Source organism: Oncorhynchus mykiss, unplaced genomic scaffold, assembly GCF_013265735.2.
Source record: "Oncorhynchus mykiss isolate Arlee unplaced genomic scaffold, USDA_OmykA_1.1 un_scaffold_586, whole genome shotgun sequence".
NCBI classification, from domain to species: Eukaryota; Metazoa; Chordata; class Actinopteri; order Salmoniformes; family Salmonidae; genus Oncorhynchus; species Oncorhynchus mykiss.
The window spans coordinates 20,001-32,052 of NW_023494033.1; the positions used below are offsets into that span (position 1 = coordinate 20,001).

At 41.6% G+C, this 12,052-nt stretch overlaps 6 non-coding genes across 6 annotated transcripts; all 6 read right to left on the reverse strand.

Annotated features, from left to right (window-relative positions):
- Window positions 1-4,502: 4,502 nt before the first annotated feature.
- Window positions 4,503-4,621, reverse strand: LOC118960233. Its single transcript, XR_005048434.1, has one exon. It is a non-coding gene; the product is annotated as a 5S ribosomal RNA (ribosomal RNA).
- Window positions 4,622-4,798: 177 nt separating this feature from the next.
- On the reverse strand, window positions 4,799-4,917 carry LOC118960234. Its single transcript, XR_005048435.1, has one exon. It is a non-coding gene; the product is annotated as a 5S ribosomal RNA (ribosomal RNA).
- A 177-nt stretch (window positions 4,918-5,094) lies between these two features.
- LOC118960235 lies at window positions 5,095-5,213 on the reverse strand. Its single transcript, XR_005048436.1, has one exon. It is a non-coding gene; the product is annotated as a 5S ribosomal RNA (ribosomal RNA).
- A 260-nt stretch (window positions 5,214-5,473) lies between these two features.
- LOC118960236 lies at window positions 5,474-5,592 on the reverse strand. The gene has a single exon (XR_005048437.1). It is a non-coding gene; the product is annotated as a 5S ribosomal RNA (ribosomal RNA).
- A 6,025-nt stretch (window positions 5,593-11,617) lies between these two features.
- LOC118960237 lies at window positions 11,618-11,736 on the reverse strand. Its single transcript, XR_005048438.1, has one exon. It is a non-coding gene; the product is annotated as a 5S ribosomal RNA (ribosomal RNA).
- A 177-nt stretch (window positions 11,737-11,913) lies between these two features.
- Window positions 11,914-12,032, reverse strand: LOC118960059. Its single transcript, XR_005048260.1, has one exon. It is a non-coding gene; the product is annotated as a 5S ribosomal RNA (ribosomal RNA).
- Window positions 12,033-12,052: the final 20 nt, after the last annotated feature.

Sequence of the window (12,052 nt, forward strand, 5' to 3'; positions counted from 1 at the left end):
TTATTAATTCCCTTCAGAGCCCATACAGGCATGTCCATAACCCCTAAGGTATACACACATTTTGACATTAACAATGCATTCACCACAACCACTTTCCCCCTCAATTTTAATTTCCTTTGTTTCCAGTAATTCAGAGTCGTCTTTATTTTATTAATCACCCCTGTCCAAGTTAAGTCCCTCGCCTCCCGCTCATCTACCCCAATATTCACACCCAAAATTCTCACATGCCCCTTAACAGTCTTAAAAGGAATGTTACATGTAGACATAACAGTATCATCAGCACATAACATTTGAGACTTTTCTACATTCACCTTAGCCCCAGAAGCTCTCCCATATACATCAAAACACTTCATCAGACAATTCACACTCTCTCCATCCCGCAAAGTACAGGTGGTGTCATCAGCATAATGATGCAGTACACTGACGCCTCCCCCCGGGAGGTCCACTCCATGCACTCCTCCATTCCGCTTTACAAACGCCGCTAAAGGCTCTACTGAGACGCTGTATAGTAGTGCAGACAATGGACAACCCTGCCTAACAGACCTGCCCAGGGGAAAAGGATCAGTCAGCACACCATTACATTTCACGACACTGCACGCTGACCCATACAAAAGCTTCACCCATCCTTTAAGACGAGGCCCGAACCCAAATCTTTCCAAGGCCTCTAACAGGAACCGATGCTCCACCCGATCAAAGGCTTTATTCAGATCTAGACAGAGCACCGCCCCACCCACCTCCCCCATCTGCTTCACCACATCCCGGATAGTGCAGAGGGTGTCCACTACATCCCGCCCCGGAACTCCATAGGCCTGAGTAGGTGCTATGATGCTTCCCATCACCTTATTCAACCTATTAGCCATTATCTTCGCAAGCACCTTATTGTCGGAGTTCAAAAGGGTTATTGGTCTGTAGTTCTCTAATTTCAGTCTGCTCCCCTTCCCTTTGTACAACACAGTCAACACACCCATAGCTAAAGATTCAGGGACTACCCTCTTCTCCTCCATACACACATACACACGCAGCATTAGTGGGGCCAGTATGTCACTAAACTCACGGTAAAACTCTGCAGTAAGACCATCTGAACCCGGGCTCTTATTCAAGTTCAGGCCCAATATGGCAGCTTTAACCTCTGCCAATGTAAAATCAGCATCACACATCTCTACATCCTCAGTCGACACCCTAGCCTCTACTGCGTCTAGCACTCTTCTCATACACACTTCATCTACCCCACCCGACGTAAATAAGCCCTTATAAAAAGAATGCACTGTATTCAAAATTCCTTCCAGATCTGTCACCCTCTCCCCCCTCTCATTTATCAGCTCAGTTAGAAAACTCCTTTCCTGCTTCCTCCTTTCTAACCCCAGGAAAAAAGCAGTATTTCTCTCCCCCTCCACCACATACTGTGCTCTACTCCTCACCACTGCCCCCATGCACCTGTGCCTCTCTACGACCCTCAACTCCTCCCTCACCCTCAGGTACTCTGTCACATCATAGCCTGGGCAGTTTTCTACCTTTTCTAACTCCAATAACAGGCGAGATTTAAGAATCCCCTCCTCCCTCCTCCTTGTCACATTTGCCCGTCTTGCACTAGATATTGCCAGCCGCTTGAACTCCCCTTTTAATCCTTCCCACCACACACTCACATCCGACTCAAATAAAGGATCTGACACGGCGTCATTCACACACTCTTTCACTGCTGCCCTAAACACCTCATCCTTCAGCATACTGGCATTAAGACACCACAAACCACCCCCCCTCCCCTCCCCTGATGCACCCAGCCTGAAAAGCAGAGCATCATGGTCACTAAAAAATGTGTGTGAATACTTTACCCCCACAACCAAGTGCGCAACCTCTCTATGAGTGAGACACAAATCTATACGTGACTGCTTGAGCTCACCCCTCACCACTTGTCTTCGAGAGAACACCCGCTTATCTGGATTCCTCTCCCTCCATATATCCACCCAATCCTCATCCCTCATTAGCCTTAATAGCGCTCCCCGAGATGAGTCAGAGCTAAAATGTGCGCTACTTGAGGCATCTAGCCTATCCATCCATACATTAAAATCCCCAACAAGCAAACAGTTTTTCCCACATAATCCTCCCATAGACATAAACATAACCCTCCTCTCAATTTCATTATTAGGAGCATAGACATTGTACAACGAGTACTCCATATCTTGATAAGTGAAACCCACTCCCACCATTCGACCCACAGTGTCAGCACATAACAAATTTAAGTTAGACACAACGTCATGTTTTACCAAAATAGCTACCCCACATGCCCGCACAGTACCATTACTCACGTACATTAGTCCATTCCATCTCTGCCTTACATTATCCATATACGGCTCAGTCCAATGGGTCTCCTGAAGACATAATATATCCGCAGAGAAGGCTTCCAACACCAGCTCTAGCTTTTCTTTGCTACGAAGTCCATTGGTGTTAATAGATACTAATTAATAGACACCATTATGACTATAAAGAGGGGATGAATCCAGTCCATCATGATTGATCTTTTTTCTTCTTTTTCTTCTTGGTTATCCTGTTCCTTTTACTATCCCAACGCATTGATTGTATGTACTCCAACTCTTCCTCCGACAGCTCTTCTTCAGACTCTTTACGTTTGCGAGAGTCATCCCTTGCATTATCCACCTCCCTAGAGGAGCCCCCCTCTCCACGAGGATCGCCCTCCAACTCTACATCGTCTAGGCTTGAGCTTATCCCTCCATCTTTGGGTGCCTCCCTTCCTTCAATACAAGGCTCCGTCTCCACTTCCTCCTCTGGCTGCCTCTGTTCTTCGTCCTCCTTCTCTCCCTGGGGTTGCTCACTCATGCCAATTTCCTCCCCAGCTTCCTCCACCTCGTTCTCCTCCACGACACTATTTGCGCTGAAATCCTGTGATGCCCAGTCCTGAGCACCTTCCCCATGGGGACAGGAGCACTGCGCTACACCCCTCCCGCATCCAACACAACCTCGCTCTCTCCTCCCATTGCACTCTCGTGCGTAATGCCCCTGCTCACCACACTTATGACATGCGAAATCAGGGCACTCTCGTAGCACGTGCCCTGGCTGGATACACAGCCTACAGACCTTGACCTGCCGATCGTGTATTACTCTGAAGTACTCAGCCCCTTCCAACGTTTCAAATTTGGCAGAATATGGCAACGAGCGCACAGTGTCTGTGAACCTAACTTTACAGAAGCGCGTCCCATCAGCAATGTCCGTCCCCGGCCAGTAGCGCCTTTTCACCGGCGATATAGCAGACACACCCCATGCTCTTAGCCGCTCTGTGATGTCCTCGTCTGTAATATATACTGGGAGGTTTAAGAAGGATACAACCATCTCATCCAGCGATAGATCCTTTGCCATGATTCGACAGCTCCGGATTTTAAATCCATCCATCAGTTTTTCTTTCCCTCTCGCACTTGACAGCGTCACTTCAAATCGCTTTTCATCTTTGACCCGACAGCCGCAGACCAGTCCACAAACTTCTTTAATCCCTCTCAATACCTCCATCATTGTAATCTTCTCTTCTCCCATAATTTCAACAGCCACTGTTAAATTCTTTTCATATTTTTGCGCCTGTCTTGCTGCAGCGCCATTATCCATGTTTCCTTTGTTCGTAGTCTTTTTTCCAGCGTTGGTCAAAGCCATTGTATCCATCCGAATAACGACAGGAGGAAAGTCCCCCAAACAGCAATATGCTGCCGGGGAACAACCCCAAACTATAAATCTAACTTAATCAATTTACAAAAAGAAATTGTACTTCAAAAAGCTCAAAACTCCAACACAAACTCTCTAGAGCAAACACTCAGTCTCAGCGCAATCACTCACACGTGCGTCAATTACCCATCAACAGGTGCGTACTCAGGCCGGTGTGGCCGTAAGCGAGAAACTATCTCTTGGTGCACTATGTAAAGTCAAAGTGAGCCTGATTAACAGCTGTTGCATTTCCACCATTTAGATAAGCATCTTTGTGTCACTCAAAAAGTGGATGAAATTGCATATACTGTAGCCATAATTTGTAGCACAGATTGTTGGATGAAATACAAACTAACCTTGCTTACTTATTTCAAAGCGAGGGCACATATTTCAGCCTTGTGGGAAAAAACGGACAAAGAGTTGAAATTCCACAAGGCAGTGACAAAAAGCTTACAGCACCTGGTATTCCCAGGCGGTGACCCTGCTTAGCTTCCGAGATCGGACGAGATCAGGCGTACTCAGGCCGGTGTGGCCGTAAGCAAGAAAATATCTCTTGGTGCACCATGTAAAGTCAAAGTGAGCCTGATTAACAGCTGTTGCATTTCCACCATTTAGATAAGCATCTTTGTGTCACTCAAAAAGTGGAAGAAATTGCATATACTGTAGCCATAATTTGTAGCACAGATTGTTGGATGAAATACAAACTAACCTTGCTTACTTATTTCAAAGCGAGGGCACATATTTCAGCCTTGTGGGAAAAAACGGACAAAGAGTTGAAATTCCACAAGGCAGTGACAAAAAGCTTACAGCACCTGGTATTCCCAGGCGGTCTCCCATCCAAGTACTAACCAGGCCCGACCCTGCTTAGCTTCCGAGATCGGACGAGATCAGGCGTACTCAGGCCGGTGTGGCCGTAAGCGAAAGGCGATCTCAAAAAGTGGATGAAATTGCATATACTGTAGCCATAATTTGTAGCACAGATTGTTGGATGAAATACAAACTAACCTTGCTTACTTATTTCAAAGCGAGGGCACATATTTCAGCCTTGTGGGAAAAAACGGACAAAGAGTTGAAATTCCACAAGGCAGTGACAAAAAGCTTACAGCACCTGGTATTCCCAGGCGGTCTCCCATCCAAGTACTAACCAGGCCCGACCCTGCTTAGCTTCCGAGATCGGACGAGATCAGGCGTACTCAGGCCGGTGTGGCCGTAAGCGAAAGGGGATCTCAAAAAGTGGATGAAATTGCATATACTGTAGCCATAATTTGTAGCACAGATTGTTGGATGAAATACAAACTAACCTTGCTTACTTATTTCAAAGCGAGGGCACATATTTCAGCCTTGTGGGAAAAAACGGACAAAGAGTTGAAATTCCACAAGGCAGTGACAAAAAGCTTACAGCACCTGGTATTCCCAGGCGGTCTCCCATCCAAGTACTAACCAGGCCCGACCCTGCTTAGCTTCCGAGATCGGACGAGATCAGGCGTACTCAGGCCGGTGTGGCCGTAAGCGAGAAACTATCTCTTGGTGCACCATGTAAAGTCAAAGTGAGCCTGATTAACAGCTGTTGCATTTCCACCATTTAGATAAGCATCTTTGTGTCACTCAAAAAGTGGAAGAAATTGCATATACTGTAGCCATAATTTGTAGCACAGATTGTTGGATGAAATACAAACTAACCTTGCTTACTTATTTCAAAGCGAGGGCACATATTTCAGCCTTGTGGGAAAAAACGGACAAAGAGTTGAAATTCCACAAGGCAGTGACAAAAAGCTTACAGCACCTGGTATTCCCAGGCGGTCTCCCATCCAAGTACTAACCAGGCCCGACCCTGCTTAGCTTCCGAGATCGGACGAGATCAGGCGTACTCAGGCCGGTGTGGCCGTAAGCGAAAGGCGATCTCAAAAAGTGGATGAAATTGCATATACTGTAGCCATAATTTGTAGCACAGATTGTTGGATGAAATACAAACTAACCTTGCTTACTTATTTCAAAGCGAGGGCACATATTTCAGCCTTGTGGGAAAAAACGGACAAAGAGTTGAAATTCCACAAGGCAGTGACAAAAAGCTTACAGCACCTGGTATTCCCAGGCGGTCTCCCATCCAAGTACTAACCAGGCCCGACCCTGCTTAGCTTCCGAGATCGGACGAGATCAGGCGTACTTTTTTTTTTTATCTTTTATTATGCAAAAAAACACATAATATTCACAACATTCAATCAATTATAAAAAAGGATGAACAATTCATCCTTTTACAAAATAAAAAAAAAGAAAAGAAAACCTATTAAAACCCCAAACATCCACCAAACCCAATTAATAATTAAAACCAAGTTTTCCATTCGACTCAATTTCAATAAAAGTGCTCCCCCACACAAACAATTTTTCAAAATTACATCCACCATATTTATATATTATTTCTATATCTTTCTCTAAAATACTTCTAAATAAAACCTCCACACTCACAATTTTCCCCTCGTAATGTCCCAAATTCCTTCTTAGTCTTACAGCGTATCTGGCATGACTAAGAACAAAATTCATCAAATAAAAATTAAAAACTTTGCTTTTCCCAGTTAATCCAAAAAGAAACAACCTCCTCCACTCAACCCCAGCAACAATCTCTTCTCCCCAATGTTGTACTAAAATCCCCTTTAAAAACGTATGAAACTCTTCTAATCTACTACATTCAATAAAAAAGTGCATAAAATTTTCCGCCCCCGTACCACAAATATCACATTCTCTTTTAACATCTCTATTTATTTGATGTAAAACCACGTTCGTAAATATCCTATTATGTTTCAATTTAAAATCATTGTCTTCACATTCTATAGAATTATATTTTACATTTACATTCTTCCATATTGATTTCACATCTATATTTGCAAACACCCTAGACCACACTTTTTCCGAAGCAGGAGTTTTTATCTCTCTTAAAATAAATTTTTCATAAACCTTTTTAACTTTCAAACCTGACAAATCATACTTCTTCCCATTACTTTCATAATATAAAACCGGTAAACCCTTAGCTCTTGTAGCCACCTCTTTATTTATTAACACACCCCACTCACCAGGAAGACATCCTAATATTCTCTTATACATGTTCTCCACAGTAGTTCTACTTATTTCATCATTTTCTTCATCCACATTATCAAATATTGCCTGACATGGAAGGAACCCCGGAATGACCTCATATAAAATGTCCCCAATCTGTCTCATCCCAGCCCTCATAAAATATTTACAAAACAACATCTTATTATTATACTGTATCTTGGGATTTAAAAAAATTGGCTGATTTAAAATATTGTCTAAAATGGTACACTCATAATAAATATTTGGTAAAAACTCCCCCCAAGCCTCAAACACTTCTCTATAAAACAAAGGTATATTACCTAACATTTCCTTTTTCATACACATCAATAAACCATTGTCCTCCATCCTCCCAACCTCCTGCAAATACTCCTTAAAAAATCTTTTCCATCCATAATCTAATTCACCATATAAATATTTACGTACCATTTTAACTCTAATTGCTTTTTTCCTCACATTTAAATCCACCAACTTCAAACCCCCCTCCTCATAACCTGCAATCAAAGTTTTAAAAGAAATTTTCGCACCTTTCCCATCCCATAAAAAATCAACTAAAATCTTATTTATTTCCGATAAAACCCATTCTGGTACATCTAAAACATTCATGACATGAATAAAAATTGACATCAGCAAGGAATTTACAACAATTACTTTCCCTTTTAATTTCAAAGACCTCCTCCTCCACATATTTACCACCTTTCTAACTTTATTTATTACACCACTCCATGTCAGATCCCTAGCTTCCTGTTCCTTCACCCCTAAAAACACACCTAACACCTTAAAATAATCATTTACCATTTTAAAAGGAAAAATCCCCTCATTAATCTTCCCAACATACATTATTACTGACTTCTCCATATTCACTTTTGCTCCTGAGGCTTGCTCATATACTTTAAAACACTCCATCACCCTTTTAACACTTCCCTCATCTCTAACTGTTATTGTGGTATCGTCTGCATATTGATGAATTAAACTAAAACCTCCTTGCGGAGTCTCTACACAATTTATAAAATTATCTTTTTTAAGGTATGCCGCTAAGGGTTCTACCGATAAAACATACAATAATGCTGATAAAGGGCACCCCTGTCTCACCGATCTCTCAAGAACAAAAGAATCTGTTAAAACCCCATTACATTTTACTCTACTTTTTGCCTTTCTATATAATAATTTTATCCATCCTATTATTCTGTTTCCAAACCCATATTTTTCCAGTACCCTAAACATAAAATCATGTTCCACCCTGTCAAAAGCTTTATTAAAATCTATACTTAAAACAATTCCCCCTCTCTTATCGCTATTCATTTTATTTATCACATCTCTAAGTGTAATAATAGTATCAGCTATGTCTCTTCCAGGCACACTATAATTTTGTGTAGGTGCTATAATATCATTTAAAACCATCTTCATTCTATTTGCCAATATCTTAGCTAAAATCTTATAATCTGAGTTTAATAAACTAATTGGCCTATAATTCTCCAATTTTAATTTACTCCCCTTATTTTTATATAAAATCGATATCAGCCCTGTCACCATGGAGTCTGAAACAGTATTATTATCTTCCATATATTGATACACTTCCATTAAAATCGGTGCTAAAAAACTTTCATACATTTTATAAAACTCTGCAATTAGTCCATCTACTCCAGGACTTTTATTTATTTGTAAACCCTTAATTGCATCTTTCACTTCATCCACTGTTATCTTCCTATCACATCTTTGCTTATCCTCAACACCAATTTGCACATCCACACTACCTAAAATCTCCTTTACACTCCCCTCATCCACCTCCCCTTTCTTAAATAAATCCTTATAAAAATTCTGTACGGTTTCTAATATCTCAACATAATCATTTACCACTTCACCCTTTACATTTTCTATCTCACTAATATATGATTTCGTCTGTTTAGTTTTCTCTAAACCAAGAAAAAAAGACGTACATTTCTCCCCTTCCAACACATACTTTGCCCTACTTCTAATCGATGCCCCCTTACACTTATCTATTTCACATTTGCTCAATTGTGCCTTTAAATCTAAAAACCTTTCAATATTATAAATAGGATCAATATCACATTTCCTCATTTCTTCATTCAATTTTTCTCTTAAAAACTGTTCTTCTCTTGTCATCCTACTCCTCTTCTTCCTTGCATATCTAATACTAAAACCTTTAATTTTTTTCTTTACATTTTCCCACCACTGGCACTTATCATTCCCTTTTTGCTTATCCTCCGTTTCATGTTCTATCAAAGATTTAAGCTGTATTCCATATTCTTCATCACCTAGATACCCTGCATTCATGCACCATATTCCTCCCCCTTTCCTTCCCTTATCTAACCCCACCGAAAATGTTAACCCAGCATGATCACTAAAAGTTGTAAAAATATAATTAATATCCTTCATAAAATTCCTTAACCCTTCATTTACTAAAACCAGATCTATCCGTGTCTGTTTCAACTCCCCTAAAACCACCTGCCTTCTAGAAAACCCTCTCTTATTCGGGTTCTCGTCTCTCCATATATCAATCAGACTGTTTTCACACATAATCTTCCTTAAAACCCCTCTCGATACGTCATTTCTAAAAATAGCTCCCCTTGACATATCTAATCTATCCATTTTAACATTAAAATCCCCAACTAAAATACAGTTACCCTTGCACCATTTCCCTAATTCTAAAAATAAATTATTTCGCTCTATCTCATTATTTGGCGCATAAATATTTATAATCCTAAAAACCCTATTCATATATTCAAAATCCAAAATTAAAATCCTCCCATTATTATCATTATATATCTTCTTCACATTTTCTACTACATCCTTCCTTAATAAAATTGCAACCCCACTTGAATTCCCTCTGCCATTGTTTACATAAATAAAATCACTCCATATTTTTTTTACTTCTAAAACACAAACATTATCCCAGTGTGTTTCTTGAATACATAAAATATCTGAATTCTTCATTTGGACTATTCTATTAAATTTACCCATTGTTCTCAAACCATTTGCATTTATTGACATTATATTGACCATTCTAATAAATAATAAAATAATAAAATATAATTTCATTATCCTCTACCTGTTATCCAGTTTCTTTCTTCTTCCACCCTTTCTCTCCCCCTTTTCCCACCGCTTTCCTCTTCCTGTATCCTTCCCTCGTTCTTTCCATCATTTGCCCATCATCCGTGTCCGATATCTCCTCCAAGTCCATGTTATCCAGCCAACTCCCACTCTTGGCATCCACCTCCGCTGTGCTCCCCGTGCTCATCGCCGTCTCTGGTATTGTCATCAACTCCATAACCCCCTCCATTTCTTCACCCCCCACGCTACTTGTTAGTGCTGAGCTTTCCCCCAAAACCTGTGAGTCCCCCGTGCTTCCCCCCAGTCCACTCCCCCCCTCCTCCTGAAAACTCCCTCTTCTTATTTCTGAGTCCATACTACTCCCAATTTCATTTATCTTCTGGTCCTTCTTCCTTCTTCCTTCCTCCGTCTCTCCACCTTCCACCACGTCCTCTCCTCCATCTTCTTCTCCTTCTTGCGACAATACCACTGCTTCCTCGAATATTGTTTGACTCCCCTCTTCAGCCCCAACCTCTCCACAGTTGCACTCCGCCAATCTCTTTCTGCATCCACCACACAAATTCCTTTCCTTCTCTCCATCACATTCTCTCGCATAGTGTCCTTGATTGCCACACTTAAAACACTTAAATTCCGGGCAGTCTTTTACTATGTGCCCGGGTTGGATACACATACGGCACACTCTGACCTGTTTGTCGTGAATGACCCTGAAATATTCTGCTCCCTCCAACGTCTCAATTCTTGTAGAATAAGGTAATGATGTCACTTTTTCTGTGAACTTGACCTTGCAGAAACGTGTCCCGTCAACCACCTCCGTTCCTGGCCAAACTCTCCTCCTTATCTCCGAGACGGCCGTCACTCCCCAGCTACTCAGCTTGCTCAGTATCACACCATCTTCTACGTATACTGGGAGATTCATAAAAGACACCACCAATTCCTTCACATTAATATCTCTCGCCAGAATCCTTGTGTCCTTTATTCGCAATCCATCCATTAACCGTTCTTTTCCTCTTTCATTTCTCATCGTAATTTCATAATTCTTTTCTCCTTTCATTCGGCATCCCACCACCTCTCCACACACCTCCTTAATTGCTCTTAGTAGTTCCATTGTCGTCACTTTGTCTTCTCCTTCCAACTTAATTGCCACCGTGTATTCTTTTCCATATTTCATTCCTTCGTTATCTTCATTTTTCTTCCGTTGCGCCTTTTCGTTGTCTTTGTCCATTCCGTTTGTCTTTTCCATGTTGTCCGTCATAGTAAAAAAATAAATCCAAAAAACCTCTCCCCCAAGCAGAAAAAACTGCAAGGGGGAAGACTAACCCAACTTTAAACTATTCAACTAAAGAAAATAATAAATTATATTGCAAAAACCAATTAATTTAAACAAAAATAGCTCTCGAGCAAACACTCTCCAGCAAACACTCACTCACAGCTCAGACACTCGCACCTGTCGTCACTTCTCCAATCAGGAAATGCGTACTCAGGCCAGTGTGGCCGTAAGCGAGAAACTATCTCTTGGTGCACCATGTAAAGTCAAAGTGAGCCTGATTAACAGCTGTTGCATTTCCACCATTTAGATAAGCATCTTTGTGTCACTCAAAAAGTGGAAGAAATTGCATATACTGTAGCCATAATTTGTAGCACAGATTGTTGGATGAAATACAAACTAACCTTGCTTACTTATTTCAAAGCGAGGGCACATATTTCAGCCTTGTGGGAAAAAACGGACAAAGAGTTGAAATTCCACAAGGCAGTGACAAAAAGCTTACAGCACCTGGTATTCCCAGGCGGTCTCCCATCCAAGTACTAACCAGGCCCGACCCTGCTTAGCTTCCGAGATCGGACGAGATCAGGCGTACTCAGGCCGGTGTGGCCGTAAGCGAAAGGCGATCTCAAAAAGTGGATGAAATTGCATATACTGTAGCCATAATTTGTAGCACAGATTGTTGGATGAAATACAAACTAACCTTGCTTACTTATTTCAAAGCGAGGGCACATATTTCAGCCTTGTGGGAAAAAACGGACAAAGAGTTGAAATTCCACAAGGCAGTGACAAAAAGCTTACAGCACCTGGTATTCCCAGGCGGTCTCCCATCCAAGTACTAACCAGGCCCGACCCTGCTTAGCTTCCGAGATCGGACGAGATCAGGCGTACTCAGGCCGGTGTGGCCGTAAGCGAGAAACTATCTCTTGGTGC